This window comes from Loxodonta africana, chromosome 2, assembly GCF_030014295.1.
Source record: "Loxodonta africana isolate mLoxAfr1 chromosome 2, mLoxAfr1.hap2, whole genome shotgun sequence".
Lineage (NCBI taxonomy): Eukaryota > Metazoa > Chordata > Mammalia > Proboscidea > Elephantidae > Loxodonta > Loxodonta africana.
The window spans coordinates 32,032,303-32,049,412 of NC_087343.1; positions in this window are offsets into that span (position 1 = coordinate 32,032,303).

The following is a 17,110-nucleotide window of genomic DNA, read 5'->3' on the forward strand; positions in this document are numbered from 1 at the left end:
TGATATTCAGATAACACAACCTTGCTTGTTGAAAGGGAAGAGGACTTGAAGCACTTACTGATGAAGATCAAAGACTACAACCTTCTGTATGAATCACACCTCAACATAAAGAAAACAAAAATCTTCAGAATTGAACCAATAATCAACACCATAATAAATGGAGAAAAGGTTGAAATTGTCAAGGATTTCATTTTACTTGAATCTACAATTAACGTCCATGGGAGCAGCAGTCAAGAAATCAAATGATGTATTGCATTGGGAAAATCTGCTGCAAAAGACCTCTTCAAAGCATTTAAAAAGCAAAGATATCACTTTGAGGATTAAGATGCATCTGACCCAAGCCATGGTATATTCGAATGCCTCATATGCATGAGAAATCTAGACAATGAATAAAGAAGACTAAAGAAGAATTGGTACCTTTGAATTGTGGGGCAGGTTAAGAATATTGAGTATAAGAAGACCATCATGTTTGGTAAGGTAATGGATGAGTGAAAAAGAAGAACACCCTGAACAAGTTGGACTGACATAGTGGCAGCAAAAATGAGCTCAAAGAGAAAAGTGTAACATTTGAAAAATATTACCCAGATGATTCCTGTTACTCTTTTAAAATCCCCCTAGATGTGACTGTGAGAGTGGTGCAGGACCAGGCACTGTTTCACTCTGTTGTTGCTATGAGTCCGAACCCACTCAATGTTACCTGACAACAACATAAGGGAGATATCAAGTGCATGGATGAAAACAAACCTGCATAGCATGACAGCAATCAGGGGATGTGTATAGTGTAGGTGATAAAGGATGCACTTCCAGGCAGTTTCAGAAAAGAATGGCATTACACAATGGGGCCCAATCATACGTAGGGCAAGTGGTCAGGTCATTGTTTCCAATACCCAGATGAACAGTAAGCGGAACAAAATTCCAATTCTGAACTTATTTATGCCAAGAATTTAAGTTAAAATGTAAACTTAGTATTCAAATTTGAAGGCCTTATACTTAATCTGTAGGAAAAGACAAGGATAGGGATGATAGGTTAGGCAAGTTCAGTCCTGGTTGATCCCATGTATGTATAAACTTTAAAGTATGAGTTAATGATGTTAGCTCTGAAAATAAAAGTAGTCTGTATATAGATAACAGATGAAAAAGTCAATTATTTAAAACTAATTTTTTTCAGAGAATCAATCATAAATCATGGTTATACATTTGTTCTTTGTTACAATATTTTTTCAACATATAATGATGATAAAAAAATTAGCTGCTACTTTTGAGGGCCTGTTTGTTATGTAGCTGGCACTGAAATAAAACTCCATAACAGGTTTATGCTGCAGAATTAATGCAATGAACCCTCATGGTAGGTACCATTATTAAACTTTCAAGGACAGCAAACTGCAGTTCAGAGAGGTTAAGTAATTTGTCCAAGGTCAGAGAGTGAGTGTTTTAAATCCAAAGTCTGATCCTACCCCATTGACTATGATGCTTCTTAATTAGCCAGAAATAGAAATGTCTTTGCTATGTCCGTGTTCAGTGGTTTTGTTTCGCTGAAAACAAATTGTGATGAGAAACCATGTGAAAATATTAGAGTGATTGGAAGTTTATGTATCAAACGCTGTAGTGGTGTTCACAGAGAAAAAGAGTTAACTTTGGCATGTGGTGAGGTAGGGCTAGGAAAGATAGTAATAGTCAAACATCTGTTGTTGTTAGGTGGTGTGGCATCAGTTCTGACTCATAGTGACCCTACAGACAACAGGAGGAAATACCACCAGGTCCTGCTCCATCCTCACAATCACACCTGGGGGGATTTTTAAAGTGTAACATTTGATAAAGTTACCCAGGTGATTCTTGTTAGAGATATCAAGCTACACACAGTCCACCAGCCAGGTCTTGACACATATTATGAAGTTAATGCCTAGAACAATGTTTCTAGGATCCTTCAGAACCCTCTAGAATGATTCCTGAAATTGACCCATGAGCCCTTTATAGTGATGCCCAGAAATCGACATTGTAACAAACATTACAAGTTATTATTTACAGTAAATATTAAGAGAACACCTGATTTAAAAGTATTGAAGCATTTGCAAAAGTCATGCAACTAATTACTGTCTGAAACAGAATCCTGGTTCCCTCATGTAGTCATAATAATTCAGAAAGCATAGTATTTATGATGTAATGTTTGAAGAAGTTAGGAAAAACCTCCGTTTCATCATACGGGTTGTATGCCCATAAAAAAAAAATAAACGAACAAATACAAAAACAAATCCATTGCCTTTGAGTTTATTCTGAATCGCAGTGACCCTATAGGACACAGCAAAACTGACCTAAAGGATTTCCAAGGAGCGGCTGGTGGATTTGAACTACCCACTTTTTGACTATCAGCTGAGCTCTTAACCATTATGGCATACACATGGAGGTAAGTCAATGGTGAGTGTCCACTGAATGGAACCATATCATATGGACTGACAGAAGTAAACCAGAATAGAAAAATCCTGCCTACTTACTTTTTCACGGTTGGAAAGTGGAAGGCACTAAAATTACAGGAAAACTGAATTGACTGTTTCTGTCTGGTATTGAGTTTATCGTGGCCCCACATTTCCTTTCATCCAGTTAGAGAGAAAACACTTCTTGGAAAAAAGTGGAATCATAGTTTTGAAAGTTGGCAAAGAAAAAAGGGAAGTTGCTTCCAACATAAGAAAAGTGAATCTCAGTCTCAGGAAAGTAAAACTAAAAATACATTACTCACACACTGGTTAAAGAGAAGTAGAGTTACGTTCCAAAATAAAGTTAAATACTCTAGGCAGTTGCTGGGATTGATAATGTGATGATCTTCTTTACTAAGGTTTCTGTAGTTCAGTATTTCCTAGTTTAATCTTACCATTACATCATATCTAAGTTACATGATTGATATGTTGTAAGAGTCTAATATTTTAAAATAAAATTATGTGCAATATAAAAATATCATTTTTTCTATTTAAATTGATAATATTATATTCCCTAAAACTCTTGATTTTAGATGTGTAAGACATTTTTCAGTCTTATCTAGATTGTCAAATATTATTAAACATACACTGCATGTAGTTTTTAGTTTTTCTACACATCGCAATATAGAACAGCTCTGAAATTTCCAATCTTCCTAAGGCCAAACTGCAAAAACAACTAATAATATTGAACATTTCAGACATTTTGTCTAATCTTTTCTCAAGGGAGTAGATTGTTTTATAATCTCTTTTAGTTTTATTTTGTTTTGATTTGTTGTAGTGCAGATGCCCAAACATATTGACCAGACAAATCTTCCTCACAGCATAATGGACCTGCTTCTCTTTTCCTCCTCCCCTTCTGCCAAAGGTTCCTGTAGCATCATCCTACTTCCTCTAAGTAGATGAAATATGTGATCTCCTTTGAGATCAATATTAATGCCATTCCATCCCTTTATGGAAATGAGATTAGAATTCTAAATGTTCAAAATCCAACAGTCTTTAATGAAAAATGATAGGAATTATCACATACCCAGGGCTTAGAAAGGATGGAATCGTATTTGCACATTATTAAAGATCTGAATAATTTAGGTTATTTTTAGATTTGAATTGCTTGGAGGATTTTAGAAAAGCTCAATTTAAACTGCTCAAGAAATGCACTTGCTAGATCTGATTTCCGCAATCTTACACCATTTAAAAATATCCATGGGATGGCTTGGTTGTCACAAAGTTAGTATATCTTGGACCTCAGGCTAATGATGGGGAACTATTGAATATTTTAAAGAATGTTTCTATAAAAATATTTTAATTCTCAAATGCTATCTTTAAAACTTTATTTTTTTAAATATGAATGCTTTTCTTTGCCATTCTTTTTCTCTGATAAAATGTATTATTTTCTAAGACTTGTAAGAAATACAGAATAATAGTGTCTTAGTGGTTATACATCAGAGAATAGTGGAGTCACAATAATTTACTATAACCCAGATTATTTTTTTCCAAAAAACTGTTTCCTCATAGGTAAAATGGGGAAAAAATACGTTTCTATTTATGTTGTCATGAGAACAATGTAGATAATACATAAGCTGTAAATATTTAGTATTAACATTTTTAACATATAGTGAGACAAACAAGTTGGGTTTAATAGGCTAGTGATTTGTTTTTAATTACAAATAATTGGAGACAGAAAAAAAAAAAAAAGAAATAAAATGCATGGTCCAGCAAAACAGACTACATACTTTCCCAATTCTTAGAGAAAGTAGCAAATGTTTTAAACCTAAGATTTATTTCCATTTAAATATTAAAATAACATAAATGGATGATAAAATAAAATAAAAATATTAACTTTAAAATTTGTGACTATAGGTTGCTAAAATAGCCAAAAACTGAAAATAAAACTACAGCTTTTTTTTTTTTTTTTTAAACTACTGAGTGGAGCATATAACAGTAATTTAGTAAAGAAGTGGAAGTAATTGATTTCTCTAACAGAACTTATTACCCCCACTTGAGATCCCCATCCTCGCCTCCTTTACTCTTGTAAATCGCCTAAACTCGATGTTATTAAGAAAGACCTGAAGTTATTGAACTTGTGACTGAAACTTCACAATACACAGTAGCAAGCTGTTAGTTTTATTAAAAACTTTCTTCAGAAAAATTTTTAGCCCCAAAGGAATAATGGCTGTATAACTTCAACTATGAAATTCACCCTTTAACAAGGTGATTTAAATGCCTGTATTTACTTATTTTGGGTTTTATTTATTTTTAATATTAATCTTAAATAATTTATTGATTTTTTATATTTTTAATTTTCATAATTATCATGAAATTGACTTTTTTATTTTAGTGCACAGTTCTAAGAATTTTAACACAAGTGTAGATTCACGTAACTAGGACCATAATCAGGATACCAAACTGTTTCAGCACCTCCATACACAGCCTTTATATTTACCTCCCTCCTTCTCCTAGCCATGAACCCTGACTACCACTGACCTATTTTCCATCCCTGTAGTTCCCGCTCCACCACTCAAGGATGAGAGGTAAATGGAATCATAGAGTATGTAACCTTTTGAGACCAGCTTCTTTAACTTAGCACAATACATTTGACATTCATCCAAATTGTTACATGCATCAAAAATGTGCTCCTTTTTTATTACGGAAAAGTATTTCATTTCATTCCATTGCTCATAGTACCCCATTTGTTTATGCATTTTACTCTAGAAATCTGGATGATTTCTAAATTTTGGCGATATTGATATAATTACAAACTTCATGTAAAAATTTTTTTTGTATCTACATTAGCTTTCTTATCTTTTGGGTAAATACTAAGGAGTAGGATTGTTTGGTCATATGGGAGGTGTATATTTAACTTTATAAAAACTGTCAAACTATTTTCCAGAGTATCTGTGACATTTTGCATTTTAACCAGCCAAGTCATGAGAGTTCCAGTTATTCCAAATCCTCCCCAGCCCTTGGTATCATAGAACTTATTTTATTTTATTTATTCTAAATATGTAGCCATCTCTCTCTTTCTGTTTCTTTCTTTTTTTTTTAATTTGTATTTCTCTAGGAATTCCTGGGTAACACAATTGGTTACATGTGTGGCTATTAAGAGAAAGATTGGCAGTTCAAATACACTCGGAGGTAATCTATTTTCAAAAGGTAACAAACAAAAAAAAAAAAAACAATAAAGTGGCGTTCTCCTCTAGGACGCATGGGGTCACTATGAATTGAAATCAACTTCATGGCAAGTGGAATGGTTAATGGCTAATGACATTGAAAAGTCCTGGGTGGTATAAACAGTTTACACTTGGTTTCTAACCTAGAAACAATGCTGGAGATTGCATGATAGAATTTTGCAAGACCGATGACTGCTTCATTACAAATACCTTTTATCGACAACATAAACAGTGACCATAAATGTGGAACTTGCCTGATGAAACACACAGGAGCCAATTCTACTACATCTGTGGAAAGAGATGATGGAGAAGCTCAATAACATCAGTTAGAACAAGGCCAAGGGCTGATTTTGCAACACAACTTCAACTGCTCATATACGAGTTCAATATGAAATTCAAGAAAATTAAAACAAGTCCACAAGAGCTAAAGTGTGACCTAAAGTATATCCCACCTGAATTTAGAGACAATCCCAAGAATAGTTTTGATGCATTGAACACTACTGTCTGAACATCACTAATGACATGACATCAAGGGCATCAAACATGAAAAAAGCAAAACAACATTAAAAGAAAGAAAAGACAAAGAGACTCTGAAACTTGCTCTAGATCATAGAGTAACTAAAGAAAATGGAAGAAATGATAACATGAAAGAGCGAACAGAAAATTTCAAAGGAAAATCAAAAAAAAAGAATGAACAAAAATAAGAAACCCTGAGAATTACACTGGATACAATCAAAAGCAAAAAATTGCAAGTGATCAGAGTTTGAGAAAAGGGGGAGAAAACAGAAAACAAAGAGAAGATAATTGAAGAATTGCTGACAGAAAATTTCCCTAATATTATGAAAGATGAAAAATTGACCATCCAAGAATCACAACAAACTCCTTTTAGGATAGGCTGTAAAAGAAAATCATCAAGGCATATCATAATTACGCTCACTAAAACCAAAGACAAAGGAAGAATTGTGAGAGCAGCTCAAGAAAAAAAAAAAAAAAAGTCACATAGAAGGAGAAACAATAAGACTAAGCTCTGATTATTTGGAGGAAACCATGCAGACAAGAAGGCAATGGGATGACATATACAAAACCTTGAAGAAAAGAATGGCCACCAAGAATAATATATCTGATAAAACTCTCATTCAAATATGATGGTGAAATTAGGACATTTTTAGATAAACAGAAATTACAGGAATATGTCAAAACCAAACCAAACTTATAAGAATTATTTAAGGGAGCCCTTTGGTATGAGAACAAACAACATCAGAACACAGACTGAAACTAGGATGCAAGATTGTACCGGCCAGATACTAACCTAGGAAATGAACTCTCAAGGACTATCCAAAACCAAAAGAATTACAATGGGAAACCAGAGAGGTTAATCTGCAAATGACAACAACATCAGAACAATATAAGAAGGAATAAACAGTGAAGGTATAGAACTTTCTAATGGAGAGGAGGCAAGGTGATACCAAGTAATAATAGGTTGGTTCAAACCTAGGGAGATAAGGGTAAATTTCAAGGTAACCACAAAGAAAGTTAACAAACATACTCATTAAAATAAAGAAGAAAACTGTAAAGCCTCAATAAAAACAAAATCTACAAAAAATGAAGGAAATCCACACACAAAAGGAATTCAGCACAAGAAAATAAAAGGAACAAAGAAAAGGTCAGCAACACAAAAAAAACACTACAAAATAACAGCAATAAACCGACACCTATCAATAATTACACTGAATGTAAATGGCCTAAATGCACCCATAAAGAGTGACAGAATGGATTAAAAAAAAAAAAAACAAGCTCCACCAATATGCTGTCTATGAGAGACATACCTTAGAAACAAAGACATAAATTTATTAAAAATCAAAGGGTATAAAAAATATATCAAGCAAACAGCTACCAAAAAAGAGCAGGAGTGGCTATACTAATCTCAGATAAAATAGACTTTAAAACAAAATCTACCATAAAAGAAAAAGAAGGGCACATACAATGATTAAAGGGAAAATCCGTTTTGAAGACATAACCGTAATAAATATCTACACACCCAATGACAAGCCTCCAAAATAAAAAAAAAAAAAAAACTGTAACAGCACTGATAAGGGAAAGTGAAAGTTCCACAATAATAGCAGAAGACTTCAACACACCACTCTCAGTAAAGGACAAAACATCTAGGAAGAAACTCAACAAAGGTACAGAAGAGCTAAAGGGCACAATCATCTAACATGACCTCATAGACATTTATAGAACACTCTACCCAACAGCTGCAAAGGACACAATCTTTTCCAATGCACATGGAAATTTCTCCAACATACACCACATTTATGTCACAGTGCAATCCTCAAACAAATCCAAAATATAAAATATAAAATAATATAAAATACCTTCACAGACCACAGTACCATCAAGGCAGAAATTAACAACAGGGAGAGCAAGGGAAAAAAAAATCAATTACGTGGAGACTGAATAACAGCCCGCTTAAAAAGCACTGGGTAATAGAAGAAATCAGAGACAGAATAAAAAAAATCCTAGATTAAATGAGAATGAAAACACATCATGCCAAAACCTTTGGGACACAGCAAAGGCAGCCCTTAGAGATCAATTTATAGCACTAGATGCACACATCAAAAAACAAGGGACAAGATCAAAACATTAGCTATACAACTTGAACAAATAGAGAAGAGCAAAAAAAAAAAAAAAATAGCCCACAGCCACCAGAAGAAAAGAAATAAGAAAGATCAGAGAAGAAATAAAATAGAGAATAGAAAAATAATAGAAAGAATCAACAAAACCAAAAGTTGGTTTTTGAAAGGTCCCACAAAATTGACAAACCACTGTCCAAACTGACAAAAGACAAACAGGAGAGGATGCAAATAAACCAAATAAGAAATGAAATGGGTAACATTACAACAGACTCAACTGAAATAAAAAGAACCAGAGTATTATGAAAAACCATACTCCAGCAAATTTGAAAACCTAGAGGAAATGGACAAATTTCTAGAAACACACTTCCTACCCAAAGTAACACAAAATGATGTTGAAAATCTGAATAGACTCAACAAGAAAAGAGATTGAAAAGGTAATAATAAATAAAACTCCCCACAACAACAACAACAAAAAAGCCCTGGCCCAGATAGCTTCACTGGGGAATTCTACCAAATAATTAGAGAAGAGCTTACACCAGTACTACTCAAATTGTTTCAGAACATAGACAAGGAAACAATACTTCCGAATTCATTCTCTGAAGCCAGCACAACCCTGATACCAAAACCAGGCAAAGACACCACACACACAAAAAAGGAAATTACAGACCAGTATCTCTCATAAATATAGATGCAAAAACTCTCAACAAAATTCTAGCCAATGTAATTCAGCATCGTATCAAAAAAAATACACTGCAACCAAATAGGATTCATACCATGTGTGCAAGGATGTTTCAACATTAGAAAATCAATCAATGTAATCCACCACATAAATAAAAGGAAAGAAAAAAATCACATGGTCATCTCAATCAATACAGAAGACATTCAACAAAGCCCAACACCAAATCCTTATAAAAACTCTCAATAAAATAGGTATAGAAGGGAAATTTCTCAACATAATAAGGGATATCTATGCAAAACAAACTGCCAACATCAATCTTATGGAGAAAGGCTGAAGACATTCCCATTGAGAACAGGAATGAGACAAGGATGCCCTTTATCACCACTCCTATTTAACATTGTGCCAGAAGTCCTACCTAGAGCAATAAGGCAAAAAAAAAAAAAAAAGAAAAAGAAATAAAGGGCATCCAAATTGGTAATGAAGAAGTTAAACTGTCCCTATTTGCAGATTATATGATACTGTACATAGAAAACCCAAAAGACTCCATGAGACAACTACTAAAACTAATAGAAAGATTCAGCAGAGTAGCAAGATATAAGATAAACATAACAAAAATCAGTTGGATTCCTATACATCCATAAAGAGAATGATGAAAAGGAAATCATGCAAACAATACCATTTATTTATAATAGCCCCTAGAAAAATAAAATACTTAGTAATAAATCTAACCAGGGATGTAAAAGACCTATACAATGAAGACTATACAAAAAAAAAAAAAAAAATACTGCAAGAAACCAAATCTGCATAAGCAGAAAAATATACCATGCTAATGGATAGGTAGACTCAACATTGTGACATTGACAATTCTACCCAAAGTGATTTACAAATACAATGCAATCCTGATCCAAATACCAACAACATTCTTTAACGAGATGAAAAAAACTAACCATTAACTTTATATGGAAAGAGAAGTAGCCCCAGATAAGTAAAGAAGAATAAAGTAGGAGAACTCGCACTACCTGACCTCAGAAACTGCTATACAGCTACAGTACTCAAAACAGCCTGGTACTTGTACAAGGACAGATACATTGTCAATGGTACAGAACTGAGAACCCAGATGTAAATCCATCCACCTACAGTCTCCTGATCTTGCACAAGGGCCCAAAGTCCATCAGATGGGGAAAAGACAATCTTTTTAATAAATGAGTCTGGCAAAACTGGATGTTCACCTGCAAAAAAAAAAAAAAATGAAACAGGACCCATACCTCACACCATATATGGAAACTAATTTAAAATGGATCAAAGACCTAAATATAAAGCCAAAAACTAAAAAGTTCAAAGAAGAAAAAATAGGATCAAGTCTAAAGGCCCTAATACACGGCATTACCAGGATAAAAACGATAACTAACAACACACAAACTCCAGAAGATAAGCTAGATAACTGGGATCTTCTAAAAATTAAACACTTCTAAAAATTAAAAGACTTCTCCAAAAGAGTAAAAAAGAATCTACAGACTGGGGAAAAAAATTGGCTATTACAGATCAGACAAAGGTCTAATCTCCAAAATCTGTAAGAAAACCCAACATCTCTATGACAAAAAGACAAATAATCCAATTAAAAAATGGACAAAGGAAATGAACAGACACTTCACCAAAGAAGACATTCAAGTGGCCAGCAGGCATATGAGGAAAAGTTTAGGATCACTAGCCATTAGAAAAATGCAAATTAAAACCATAATGAGATACCATCTCATTCCGGCATTACTGGTAGAAATTAAAAAAAAAAAAAACAGGAAAAAACAAATGTTGGAGGGGCTTCTGGGAGATAGTAACTCTTATGCACTGCTGATGTGAATGCAAAATCATACAACCTTTTAGGAAAACCAGTAAGCTAGAAATAGTTATACCATATGATCCAGCAATCCCATATCCTAGAGAAATAAGAGTCCTCACACCAATAGACATATGCAAACCCATGTTCATTACAGCATTGTTCACAACAGCAATCAGATGAAAACAACCTAGATGCCCATCAACAGAAGAATGGATAAACAAACTACGGTAACTATGGCATATATCACACTATGGAGTATTACACAAAGATAAAGATGATGAATCTGCAAAGCATCTCATAACATAGATGTATCTGGAGGGTGTTATGCTGAATGATGTAAGTCAATCACAAAAGGACAAATATTGTATGAGACCACTACTGTAAAAACTCATGAAAAGGTTTACGCATAAAAAGAAACAATCTTTGATGGTTACGAGGGAGGGGAGGAGTGGGAACGGAAAAACAGTAAATAGACAATAGATAAGTGGTAACTTTGGTGAAAGGTAAGACAGTACACAATACTGGGGAAGCCGGCACAACTTGTACAAGGCAAGGTCACAGAAGCTCCATAGACACATCCAAACTCCCTGAGGGACCAATTTGCTTGGCTGAGCACTGTGAGGACCACGGCTTCTGGGAACATCTGGCTCAATTGGCATAACAGTATGTAAAGAAAATCTTCTACATTCTCTATTGATGAGTAGTGTCTGGGTCTTAAAAGCCTGTGAGTGGCCATCTAAGATACTCCACTGGTCTCACCTGTTCGGGAGCAAGGGAAAACAAAGAAAACTAAAGATACAAGGAAAAGACTAGTCCAAAGGATTAATGTACCACATCTACCATGGCCTTCACCGAACTGAGTCCAGTACTACTGAGTCCAGTACTACTAGATGGTGCCTGGCTACCACCACTGACTTCTCTGACAGGGATCACAATATAGAGTCCTGGGTAGAGCTGGAGAAAAATATAGGACAAAATTCTAACTCACAAACAAAGACCAGACTTACTGGCACAACAGAGTCTGGAGAAGCCTGGGGAGTATGGCCCACAGACACCCTTTTAACTCAGTAATGAAGTCACACCCAAGGTTCGCCCTTCAGCCAAAGATTAGACAGGCCCATAAAACAAATGGAGGCTAAAGGGGCACAGTAGTCCAGGGCCAAGAACTAGAAGGCAGTTGGGGACAGGAAAGCTTGTAATAGGGAATCCAATGTCAAGGAAACCCTGGTGGCATCGTGGTTAAGAGCTACGGCTGCTAACTAAAAGGCCGACAGTTCAAATCCACTAGGCACTCCTTGGAAATTCTATGGGGGCTGTTCTTTGTCCTATAGGGACAAAATCTACTCGACTCGACGGCAATAGGTGGCAGTGGTTAAGGTGGAGAAGGGAGAGTGTTGACAAGTCGTGGGGTTGTTAACCAATGTCATAAAACAATATGTGTACTACCTGCTAAATGAGAAGCTAGGTTGTTCTGTAAACCTTCCTCTAAAGTACAATTTAAAAAAAAAAAAGGAAGAGTTTAAAGGGTGGTTTTTTAGAGAAGATAAGGTAGAGTGTTATAACAAAACGTGCAAAGACCTGGAATTAGAAAATCAAAAGAGAAGACCTTATTTTACATTTCCCAAGCTGAAAAAATTATAGAAAAATTTCAAGCTCAGGTTGCAATATTAGGGATTATATAGGCAAAATATTTAATGACACGGGGAGTATCTAAAAGAAGTTGGAATGAATACACAGAGGCACTGTAACAAAAAGAATTTGTCAGTGTTCAACTATTCAGGAGGTTGCACATGATCAAGAACTGATGGCACTGAAGGAAAAAGCCCAAACATCACTGAAGGCATTGGCAAAAAATAAGGCTCCAGGTACAGACTGAATATCAGTAAAGATATTTCAATAAACAGATGCAAACCTGGAAGTACTCACTCGTCCAAGCCAAGAAATTTAGAAGAGAGCTACCTGGCCAACCAACCGGAAGAGATCTATATTTATGCCTTTTCCAAAGGGAGGTGATCCAACAGAATGCTGAAGTTATTGAACAGTATCATAAATATCACGCGCAAGTAAAATTTTTCTGAAGATAATTCAAAAACATTTGTAGCACTGCATCGACAGGAAACTCCAGATTCAAGCTTGATTCAAGAGAGGGCATAGAATGAGGGATATCATTGCTGATGTCAGATGAATCTTGGATGAAAACAGAGAATACCAGGAAGTTGGTAACCTGTGTGGTATTGACTGTGAGAAGGCATTTGACTGTGTGGATCGTAACAAATTATTGATAATGTTGTGAAGATAACATTGGCCATTTTTGTTTAATTAACTTTTATTGAGCTTCAAGTGAACGTTTACAAATCAAGTCAGTCTGTCACATATAAGTTTATATGCACCTTATTCCGTACTCCCACTTGCTCTCCCCCTAATGAGTCAGCCCTTCCTGTCTCTCCTTTTGTGAGAACTTTGGCAGCCTCCAACTCTCTCTATCCTCCCATCCCCCCTCCAGACAGGAGATGCCAACACAGTCTCAAGTGTCCACCTGATATAATTAGCTCACTCTTCATCATCATCTCTCTCCTACCCATTGTCCAGTCCCTTTCATGTCTGATGAGTTGTCTTCGGGAATGGTTCCTGTCCTGTGCCAACAGGTTTGGGGACTGTGACTGCCGGGATTCCTCTAGTCTCAGTTAGACCATTAAGTATGGTCTTTTTATGAGAATTTGGGGTCTGCATCCCACTGATCTCCTGCTCACTCAGGGGTTCTCTGCTGTGCTCCCTGTCAGAGCAGTCATGGATTGTGGCCGGGCACCATCTAGTTCTTCTGGTCTCAGGATGATGTAGGTCTCTGGTTCATGTGACCCTTTCTGTCTCTTGGGCTCTTAGTTGTCGTGTGACCTTGGTGATCTTCATTCTCCTTTGCTCCAGGTGGGTTGAGACCAATTGATGCATCTTAGATGGCCGCTTGTTAGCATTTAAGACCCCAGACGCCACATTTCAAAGTGGGATGCAGAATGTTTTCATAATAGAATTATTTTGCCAATTGACTTAGAAGTCCCCTTAAACCATGGTCCCCAAACCCCCGCCATTGCTCCGCTGACCTTTGAAGCATTCATTTTATCCCGGAAACTTCTTTGCTTTTGGTCCAGTCCAGTTGAGCTGACCTTCCATGTATTGAGTATTGTCCTTCCCTTCACCTAAAGCAGTTCTTATCTACTAATTAATCAATAAAAAACCCTCTCCCTCCCTCCCTCCCTCCCCCCCTCGAAACCACAAAACTATGTGTTCTTCTCAGTTTATACTATTTCTCAAGATCTTATAATAGTGGTCTTATTCAGTATTTGTCCTTTTGCCTCTGACTAATTTCGCTCAGCATAATGCTTTCCAGGTTCCTCCATGTTATGAAATGTTTCACAGATTCGTCACTGTTCTTTATCGATGCGTAGTATTCCATTGTGTGAATATACCACAATTTATTTAACCATTCATCTGTTGATGGACACCTTGGTTGCTTCCAGCTTTTTGCTATTGTAAACAAAGCTGCAATAAACATGGGTGTGCATATATCTGTTTGTGTGAAGGCTCTTATTTCTCTAGGGTATATTCCGAGGAGTGGGATTTCTGGGTTGTATGGTATTTCTATTTCTAACTTTTTAAGAAAGCGCCAGATAGATTTCCAAAGTGGTTGTACCATTTTACATTCCCACCAGCAGTGTATAAGAGTTCCAATCTCTCTGCAGCCTCTCCAACATTTATTATTTTGTGTTTTTTGGATTAATGCCAGCCTTGTTGGAGTGAGATGGAATCTCGTCGTAGTTTAATTTGCATTTCTCTAATGGCTAATGATCAAGAGCATTTTCTCATGTATCTGTTAGCTGCCTGAATATCTTCTTTAGTGAAGTGTGTGTTCATATCCTTTGCCCACTTCTTGATTGGGTTGTTTGTCTTTTTGTGGTTGAGTTTTGACAGAATCATATAGATTTTAGAGATCAGGCGCTGGTCGGAGATGTCATAGCTGAAAATTCTTTCCCAGTCTGTAGGTGGTCTTTTTACTCTTTTGGTGAAGTCTTTAGATGAGCATAGGTGTTTGATTTTTAGAAGCTCCCAGTTATCTGATTTCTCTTCGTCATTTTTGGTAATGTTTTGTATTCTGTTTATGCCTTGTATTAGGGCTCCTAAGGTTGTCCCTATTTTTTCTTCCATGATCTTTATTGTTTTAGTCTTTATGTTGAGGTCTTTGATCCACTTGGAGTTAGTTTTTGTGCATGGTGTGAGGTATGGGTCCTGTTTCATTTTTTTGCAAATGAATATCCAGTTATGCCAGCACCATTTGTTAAAAAGACTATCTTTTCCCCAATTAACTGACACTGGGCCTTTGTCAAATATCAGCTGCTCATATGTGGATGGATTTATATCTGGGTTCTCAATTCTGTTCCACTGGTCTATGTGTTTGTTGTTGTACCAGTACCAGGCTGTTTTGACTACTGTGGCTATATAATAGGTTCTGAAATCAGGTAGAGTGAGGCCTCCCACTTTCTTCTTCTTTTTCAGTAATGCTTTGCTTATCCGAGGCTTCTTTCCCTTCCATATGAAGTTGGTGGTTTGTTTCCCTATCACCTTAAAAAATGACATTGGAATTTGGATTGGAAGTGCATTGTATGTATATATGGCTTTTGGTAGAATAGACATTTTTACTATGTTAAGTCTTCCTATCCATGAGCAAGGTATGTTTTTCCACTTAAGTATGTCCTTTTGAATTTCTTGTAGTAGAGCTTTGTAGTTTTCTTTGTATAGGTCTTTTACATCCTTGGTAAGATTTATTCCCAAGTATTTTATCTTCTTGGGGGCTACTATGAATGGTGTTGATTTGGTTATTTCCTCTTCGATGTTCTTTTTGTTGATGTAGAGGAATCCAAGTGATTTTTGTATGTTTATCTTAGAACCTGAGATTCTGGCAAACTCTTCCATTAGTTTCAGTAGTTTTCTGGAGGATTCCTTAGGGTTTTCTGTGTGTAAGATCATGTCATCTGTAAATAGAGATAATTTTACTTCCTCTTTGTCAATCTGGATGCCCTTTATTTCTTTGTCTAGCCTAATTGCCCTGGCTAGGACTTCAAGTACGATGTTGAATAAGAGCGGTGATAAAGGGCATTCTTGTCTGGTTCCCGTTCTCAAGGGAAATGCTTTCAGGTTCTCTCCATTTAGAGTGATATTGGCTGTTGGCTTTGCATAGATGCCCTTTATTGTGTTGAGGAATTTTCCTTCAATTCCTATTTTGGTGAGAGTTTTTATCATAAATGGGTGTTGGACTTTGTCAAATGCCTTTTCTGCATCAATTGATAAGATCATGTGGTTTTTGTCCTTTGTTTTATTTATATGGTGGATTACATTAATGGTTTTTCTAATATTAAACCAGCCAGGCTTGCATACGTGGTATAAATCCCACTTGGTCGTGGTGAATTATTTTTTTTGATATGTTGTTGAATTCTATTGGCTAGAATTTTGTTGAGGATTTTTGCATCTATGTTCATGAGGGATATAGGTCTGTAATTTTCTTTTTTTGTGATGTCTTTACCTGGTTTTGGTATCAGGGAGATGGTGGCTTCATAGAATGAGTTGGGTAGTATTCCGTCATTTTCTATGCTTTGAAATACCTTTAGTAGTAGTGGTGTTATCTCTTCTCTGAAAGTTTGGTAGAAGTCTGCAGTATAGCTATCCGGGTCAGGGCTTTTTTTTTATTGGGAGTTTTTTGATTACCGTTTCAATCTCTTTTTTTGTTATGGGTCTATTTAGTTGTTCTGATTGTGTTAGTTTAGGTAGGTAGTGTTTTTCCAGGAATTTATCCATTTCTTCTAGGTTTGCAAATTTGTTAGAGTACAATTTTTCGTAATAATCTGATATGATTCTTTTAATTTCAGTTGGGTCTGTTGTGATGTGGCCCTTCTCTTTTCTTATTTGGGTTATTTGTTTCCTTTCCTGTATTTCTTTAGTCAGTCTAGCCAATGGTTTATCAATTTTGTTAATTTTTTCAAAGAACCAGCTTTTGGCTTTGATAATTCTTTCAATTGTTTTTCTGTTCTCTAATTCATTTAGTTCGGCTCTAATTTTTATTATTTGTTTTCTTCTGGTGCCTGACAGATTCTTTTGTTGCTCAGTTTCTATTTGTTCAAGTTGTAGGGACAGTTCTCTGATTTTGGGTCTTTCTTCTTTTTGTATGTGTGCTTTTATCGATATAAATTGGCCTCTGAGCACTGCTTTTGCTGTGTCCCAGAGGTTTTGATAGGAAGTATTTTCATTCTCGTTGCATTCTATGAATTTCCTTATTCCCTCCT